The 8,453-nt window shown below is 44.4% G+C and overlaps 1 long non-coding RNA gene across 1 annotated transcript; it reads left to right on the top strand.

Moving 5' to 3' along the window:
* The first annotated feature begins 3,480 nt into the window (after positions 1–3,480).
* On the top strand, positions 3,481–8,206 carry LOC140384947 (uncharacterized). Its single transcript, XR_011933238.1, has 3 exons — positions 3,481–3,596; positions 5,992–6,062; positions 7,899–8,206. It is a non-coding gene; the product is annotated as an uncharacterized lncRNA (long non-coding RNA).
* The last annotated feature ends 247 nt before the right edge of the window (positions 8,207–8,453 follow it).

Raw genomic sequence — 8,453 nt, 5'->3', positions numbered from 1 at the left:
ACAGTCTCGCCATCCCTGGAATCAGTCTGGTAAACCTTCGCTGCTTTCCCTCGGGAGCAAGAACATCCTTCCTCAGAGAAGGAGACCAAAACTGCACACAATACTCCAGGTGTGGCCTCACCAAGGCACTGTACGATTGCTGCAACACATCCCTGCTTCTCTACTCGAAACCTTTTGCAATGAAGGCCAACATACCATTAGCCTTCTTTACCGCCTGATGCACCTGCATGCTTACCTTCAGCGACTGGTGCACAAGGACACCCAGGTCCCGCTGCACACTCCCCTCTCCTAATTTACAGCCATTCAGGTAGTAATCTGCCTTCCTATTTTTGCTTCTGAAATGAATAACCTCACACTTAACCAACTTATACTGCATCTGCCATTGGTTTGCCCACTCGCCCAGATCACCCTCCCACCTAATTTGGTATCATCTGCAAACTTTGAGATGTTACATTTTGTTCCCTCATCCAAATCATTGATATATATTGTGAATAGCTGGGGTGCCAGCACCGATCCCTGCGGTACCCCACTAGTTACTGCCAGCCAATTTGAAAAGGACTCATTAATCCCTACTCTCTGCCAACCAGTTTTCTATCCACCTCAATACATTTGCCCTAATCCTATGCGCTTTAATTTTGCACAATAATCTCTTATGCGGGATTTTGTCAAACGCCGTCTGAAGGTCCAAATATACATCGACTGGCTCCCCCTTGTCGACTGTACTGGTTACATCATGCATGATTTTCCCTTCATAAATCCATGCTGACTCTGACGGATCCTGCCACTGCTTTCTAAATGTTCCACTATCAAGTCCTTGATAATGGATTCAAGCATTTTCCCCGCTACCGATGTTAGGTTTACTGGTCTATAATTCCCTACTTTCACTCTATCTCCCTTTTTGAATATTGGAGTGACGTGAGCTACTCTCCAATCTGCAGGGACAGTTCCAGAGTCTATAGAATCCCGGAAGATGACCACCAATGCATCCACTATTTACAGAGACACCTCCTTAAGCTCTCTGGGATGCAGATTCTCAGGCCCTGGGGATTTATCTGCCTTCAATCCCATCAGTTTTCCCAGCACCATTTCTCTACTAATGTTGATCTCCCTCAGTTCTTCCCTCTCACTAAACCTTTCCTCCAACATTTCTGGGATCTGATTTGTCTCCTCATTTGTGAAGACAGAACCAAGGTATGTATTTAATTGCTCAGCCATTTCTTTGTCCCTTATTATGCATTCCCCTGTTTCTGTCTTCAGTGGGCCTACGTTTCTCTTTACCAATCTCTTTCTCCTCACATATCTGTAGAAACTCTTAGTGTCAGTCTTTATGTTCCCTGCAAGCTTCCTTTCGTACTGTACTTTCCCCTTCTTAATCAATCCCTTCGTCCTTCTTTGCTGAATTCTAAACTGCCCCCAATCCTCCGACCTATTATTTTTCTTGACCAATCTGTATGCTTCTTCCTTGGATCGGATACTATTTCTAATTTCCTTTATAAGCCATGGATTGGCCCTCTTAGCCCCTTTGCTTTTGTGCCAGACAGTAATGAACAGTTGCTGCAGTTCCCCCATGCGTTCCTTGAATGTTTGCCATTGTCTATCCACTGTCATCCCTTTAAGTAACTCTCCCCAATCTATCAAGGACAACTCACGCCTCATATCCTCATAGTTCCCTTTATTAAGATTCATCACCCTAGTCTCCGAATCAACTACTTCACTATCCATCTTGATAAAAAATTCTACATGTTATGGTCGCTCATCCCCACGGGTTCTCGCACAGCCAGATTGGCAATAATTCCCTTCTCATTCCACAGTGCCCAGTCTAAGATGGCCTGCTCTCTAGTTGGTTCTTCCACATATTGGTCAAGAAAACTATCCCGTACACACTCCAGGAATTCCTCCTCTACGGCATTGTGGCTAATTTGATTTGCCCAATCTATGTGAAGATTAAAATCACCCATGATCATCGATATTCCCTTATTACATGCAGGCAGGTATCCAATGGCATCTCCATTTTGAGGCACCCTTGCATTTCCGACCTGGCTTAGCAGCACCCCCCTCTCCCGGTGGGACTGCCACTCATCCAATGCTGCATACCCTCCTATAGGGTCTCCCTCTTTGGAAATCCACCCACCATCATCAATTAGACAGCAAATGATCCACTGCTGTCTTAATTTCCGCCTGCAGTCAGATTCCCCCTGTTGGCCGACTACTGATCCAGGTGGCGTGGGACCCGGAAATAGTCCCAACCCACAATTATATACACCTGTCAGATTCTGCTTCATGTCTGGGCAATCCATTCCCCCGCAATTGCTTGTACAGGTTTTCTTATATTCTGCCCTTCAATTCCCGCACGTCTGTCACCATAGCAACAGTGGGTCAAATGTTGGAAAAAACATCCATTATTTGTAAATGTGGAGACCTAACGCGTTTAGCATGTGGAATATAGTTGAGGTGAATAGTACAGATGGATTTAAGGGTAAGATAAACAAGCACATGAGGGACCGTTGCAATGTTAGACTTAGATGAGGAAAATTGGAAGAAAATTCTTATTTGGAGCATAAACACTGGCATGGGAGGGGTGCACCAATTAGGCTGTTTCTGTGACGTACATCATGTGTAATCCAATGTAAAAGCGGGCGATTCCCCGTGGTATCCTGGCAAATGCCCATCCTTCAACAGACGTCACCAAATGCAGAATATCCAGCCTTGTCTGTGGGAGCTTGCTGTGCACAACTCCTCCGTTGTGGGTCCTCCATTGCAACAGCGGCCGCACTTCAATAGTGTCATTGGCTCCAAATGCTTTGAGAGGTACCGAATACATGACGGCGTTATATAAATGCAAGTCCTTCCTTTTCGATGGTACACATATATGCGCATAAGAACACTCATCTGCAAACAGATGTACACAATACTGGCCCACAAGACCGCACACACATAGACACACGCACGTAAACACACACGCATACTCATAGAATCTACTCATAGAATCTACAGTGCTGAAGGAGGCCATTCGGCCCATCGAGTCTGCACCGGCCCTTGGAAAGAGCACCCTACTTAAACCCACACCTCCACCCAATCCCCGTAACCCAGTAACCCCACCTAACCTTTTTGCACACGAAGGGGCAATTTATCATTGCCAATCCACCTAACCTGCACACCTTTGGACTGTGGGAGGAAACCGGAGCACCCGGAAGAAACCCACGCAGACACGGGGAGAACGTGCAGACTCCGCACAGACAGTGACCCAAGCCGGGAATCGAACCTGGGACCCTGGAGCTGTGAAGCAACTGCGCTAACCACGGTGCTAGCGTGCCGCCCCCTTAGACACACACACACACACACACATATATATATCAAATACACACAGGCCACCCTCCCACATAAAACACACTCGGACAAACACAAAAGCCTCTACACATCCACCAGTGGCCCTCATACAGGAAAAGGTCAATCATCCCAGAATGCCTCATAGATCACCCAGAATACATGCCGTCATTCTCTTCAAAAGCACACCTCGGCATTTCTTGAACAATTCAGACTACACATTTCGCACAGCGTGCCTTGGTAGCTCATTCTGTAAGTCTATTATGCTGCCGGTGAGTATGTTATACCTAACTTAACTTTTCTTTTCTCCAAAGCTCCTGAAGTTTAACTCGTGTTCTTTGCCATTCTCAGTCCTCACCATTGTCAGCAATTTATCAATTCCTTTCATAACCTTGCAGCTTTTAATTAGGTCACCTTGGTCTCCTGTTGAAAATGAGCCCGACTCCTTTAATCTTTCCTCATAACTGAAATTCCAGATACCAGCGGTGTGAAATATTTGATGTCAGTGCCTACGTGGAATTTCACTGCCCAATATATTAGTCAAGGCAGAAATATTATGAAAGCAAAGCGGATAACATCGCCGCGCAAAAAAACTGAACAAAGGGAGACATTTTACGGATTTATATTCCGATATCACAGAAAGCAACTCTACACCATTAGGGGTTCAACATAACCACTGATATCTTTATGAAAACCCTCAAAGAGATAGAACTGAAATATAAATATAACATCGCCTGCCCCTTTCAAGTAACAGATAATCCGATTGTTTGAAACAAAAATGACTCAATTGATCCATGCTGTGAACAAAGGTGGCACCCAAAGTGGCGGAAGTAAATGGTTCTTTAATCGCCTGTGTGGTTAGGACAAGCAAAAGCAACACTGCAAATCCGTCAAACTTCCGGAACATTATTGAACCTTATCAACTAATTAACAACAGGATTAAAAAAAGGCTTCAATGGGCAAAGGTGACCTTATATGATGCCACAAACTAGATTAACCTTTTCACGGCATTTAGAGCAATGGGGAAATGTACAACAGCTGCAGGCACATTTTGTTTGTTGCAAGTAAGGATTGGTCTGATTTTGGCTAAAAAGTCCTTCACTGAACAACCAGCAGCCTCGCGGTGAAAGACTTTCTGGAAATGTTGTTTTGCTTTGCACTTTGCCCCACCAAATTACCCCCTCCCCTGAAGCCACTGGCTCCTATCCAGCTACAGTAGCCCAGCAATCACTATTTTTGTATGTGCCTTGACAGTACCAGTACGGAGGTTGCCCACAAGGGGCGCACAGCCAAGCATAATCTTGTCATCGGCCAACACTCCCACACAGATCCTTCCAAAAGCAATTCCTGGATAGAAATCAGGAGCAGAAATCTTGGCTGGTTTCTCCCTTACCACCCCAATGATATTAAAGGGACTTACTTGACCTTGAAATTAAATTTCGACCCCGTATCCACATGGTTACCAAGACACCTAGGCCTGAATTTCCACAATATAGAGGGCATCTCTGGTTTATCCAAAATGCCTTTGAGTCGCGAAATCTCACACTGGAACCCAGCACCCAACATCTTTGCCAGGTGGCGGGTTGAGAGAAGTTTGGGGAAATGGGGTGGGTTATGCTTTGCACATTGGTGTTTCCGAGAGGCAGCTTCACATGTTACAGTCCAGCTGCTTTCAAAGAGGTCCAATTTTCACTCGTAGGCTGTCCAAAACAAGACTTGTGCAGTTTTGACCTATCAGAAGAATGTCTAAAGTTAGTGGAATTCTTTGGAGAGATAGAATACCCTTTTGGATAAGTCCAGAGACAAGTTTGGGAGAGGTTAGGTGTCTGGTTGGGAGAGTTAAGTTGCTTTTGAGATTGTTAAAAATAAACATGAATATGCGTAAAATAGGGATAAACTCTTTGGAATTGTCACGCTGTCAAAGGAGCTGTCAATTGGGCTTGAGTTTCTCACAAGCTTCGGGATCACGATGTTGGGACCAAATGGAAATCCCAAGCTCGCTCTCACCAGCAATGTGTCCCATAGCGCAATCATCCGAAAGTGACCTGGTCAGAATCAGCATGGATTTACAAAAGTAAAATAATATTTGACAAATCTACTGGAATTCTTCACGGATGTAACCAATAGAGTTGACAAGGGGAAGCCAGTTGATATGGTTTATTTGGACTTTCAGAAAGGTTTTGACAAAGTCTGCATCAGAAAGGTGGGCTTGGTTAGCTCACTTAGCTGGACAACTGGTTTGTGGTGCTAAACAAAGTCACCAGCGTGGGTTCAATTCCTGAACCAGCTGAGGTTATTCATGAAGGCCCCGTCTTCTCAACTTTGCCTCTCACCTGAGGTGTGGTGATCCTCAGGTTAAATCACTACCAACAGCTCTCCCCTCAAAGGGGAAAGCAGCCTATGGTCATCTGGGAGTGGTGACTTTACTTACTTACTTTACAAAAGAGATTTGCTTGTAAAATTAAAGTGCATGGGATTGGGGTAGTGCATTGAGATGGATAGAAAACTGGTTGGCAGCGAGGAAACAAAGAGTAGGAATAAATGGGTATTTTTTAAAATGGCAGGCAGTGACAAGTGGGGTACTGAATGTGCTATGATCCCAGCTATTCACAATATATGTTAACGATTTTGATGAGGGAACTAAATGTAATTTCTCCAAATTTGCAGATGACACAAAACTTGGTGGGAGGGTGAGCTGTGAGGAGGATGCAGAGATGTTTCAGTGGAATTTGGACAAGGTGAGTGAGTGCGCAAGTTAATGTCAGATGCAGTATGATGCGAATAATTGTGAGGTTATCCACTTTTGTAGAAAAAACAGGAAGGCTGATTATTATCTGAATGGCCGTAAATTAGGAGAGGGGAATGTGCAACGAGATTTGGGTATCCTCACTGAAGGTAAGCATGCAGATACAGCAGGCGGTAAAGAAGGCCAATAATATGTGGCCAACACAGCGAGAGGCTTCGAGTACAGGAGCAGGGATGTCTTGCTGCAATTATACAGGGGCCTTGGTGAGGCCACACCTGGAGTATTGTGGGCAGTTTTGGTCTCCTTATCTGAGGAAGGATGTTCTTGCTATTGAGGCAGTGCAGCAAAGGTTTACCAGGCTGATTCCTGGGTGGCGAGACTGACGTGTGAGGAGAGATTGAGTCAGTGAGGATTACATTAGCTGGAGTTCAGAAGAATGAGGGGGGATCTCATAGAAACCTATAAAATTCTAACAGGACTGGACAGGGTAGATGCAGCAAGGATGTTCCTGATGACGAGTTTGTCCAGAACCAGAAGTCACAGTCTGAGGATATGAAGTAGACCATTTCGGATTAAGCTGAGGAGAAATCTCTTCACCCAGAGAGTGGTGAGCCAGTGGAATTCGTTACCGCAGAAACCAGTTGGGGCCAAAGCATTGTATGTTTTCAAGAAGGAGTGAGATAAAGCACTTGGGCTACAGGTATCAAAGTATAAATGGGCAAAGTGGGAATAGGTTACTGAGTTGAATGATCAACCATGATCATATATAACATGCCGAACAGATTTGAAAGGACAAATAGCCCCTTTTGTTCCTATTTTCTACGTTTCCATGTTTCTATTCAACAGTTATAAATGCTGTTATGTGCATAATGCAAGCCATCCATGCGAGATTGTTACTTTAACCAATAGTTCCTGAATGGTCAGAGTTGTAAGATTCTCAAACATAGACAAAGGTGTCCCTGAACGGGAATGAAGGAGACATAATACGAACACGTATCATACTTATTTTGTCTCATTTTCATGCTTGAAGAATATTAATTATCTACAGAGAAGAATGTATTAAAATACCAGCAAACAAAGACCATACAAAGCAAAAGGTTCAAATTAGTTTCAATAATCATGAAATAGCACAAAGCGCGGAATGCAGTTTGTGGATAAAGTCTACTGCGTTACCTGAATGACGTTGATAGCATGTTCTTCATGCACTTTGACACAATGAGAGAGGGGTTCTAAAAAGAAAGAAAATTTGCACTTGCACATCACCTGACATGACCTTGAGAAATTGCAAAGCCCTTTCAGCTAATGAAGTACTTTTCTGAGGTCAAGTCACTGTTGTTAATTTTAAAATCCCCATTGACAGCCTTGAACCTCTCTGGCTTGATATTTTATGCCGTCGGGAAACCTTTAACAGTGGTGGATTCGACCCAATTCCCATTTCAACTCAGTAGATGTGGTCCACAGCACCTCAGAGGAGTCATGGATCATGGGGGAGCCCTAGTCATGCCGGGAACAGGAAAAACCATTCAATATTCTCTTCAAAAACGTTTTCTCTTCTTCCCTTCTTATGAAACTGTTAATCAGTCCATCTGATAATTGTATGCACAGTAGCAGTTGGAACAGATGGTCAGGCTTCTGTTTTTCCATGTAGCCTTGTTTTGAATGCTTGGCTGAACTCCAAGAATGGAAAATGCACTCAACTCAGGAGGCAACATTAACGCAGGTTGCAGGGGAATGATAGGTTTGTTTAATTTACATATCTTTTTCTGTGCCCCACATTTATTTGCGCAAGATTAATAATAATCTTAAAATTTATTATTGTTCCAAGTAGGCTTACATTAACACTGCGATGAAGTTACTGTGAAAATCCCCTAGTCGCCACATTCCGGCGCCCTTTCGGATACACTGAGGGAGAATTCAGAATGTCCAATTCACCTAACAAGCACGTCTTTCGGGAATTTGTGGGAGGAAATCAGAGCACCCGGAGGAAACCCACGCAGACACGGGGAGAACGTGCAGACTCCGCACAGACAGTGTCCCAAGCCGGGAATCGAACCTGGGGCCCTGGCGCCGTGAAGCAACAGTGCTAACCACTGTGCTACCAGAAGTGTGAAGTGATTAAAAGCTTTTTGTCATTGATACTAAGAATGGCTATGGTTGAACTGAGCCATTTTTCTCACAATAGATTTCCAAAGTCTCTTTACTTGTTGTGTCAATTTCATCGACATTTCAAAGACTTGCAAGACTTGGCGATGACCCATTGGCTCTGTACATGGTGAATACTGGGAGAGTTGGCATGGACAATGCTTGGGGGCAGCATGGGAGGGGCATGCAGCATATGAGGGGAGTGTGGGAAAGCAACGGTTTGAGGGTTTCACCATCACGG

The sequence above is a fragment of the Scyliorhinus torazame genome, chromosome 10 (genome assembly GCF_047496885.1).
Source record: "Scyliorhinus torazame isolate Kashiwa2021f chromosome 10, sScyTor2.1, whole genome shotgun sequence".
In the NCBI taxonomy this organism is placed as follows: domain Eukaryota; kingdom Metazoa; phylum Chordata; class Chondrichthyes; order Carcharhiniformes; family Scyliorhinidae; genus Scyliorhinus; species Scyliorhinus torazame.
The sequence above is the reverse complement of the archived record's forward strand: the minus strand, read 5'-3'. Positions and strand labels throughout refer to the sequence as shown.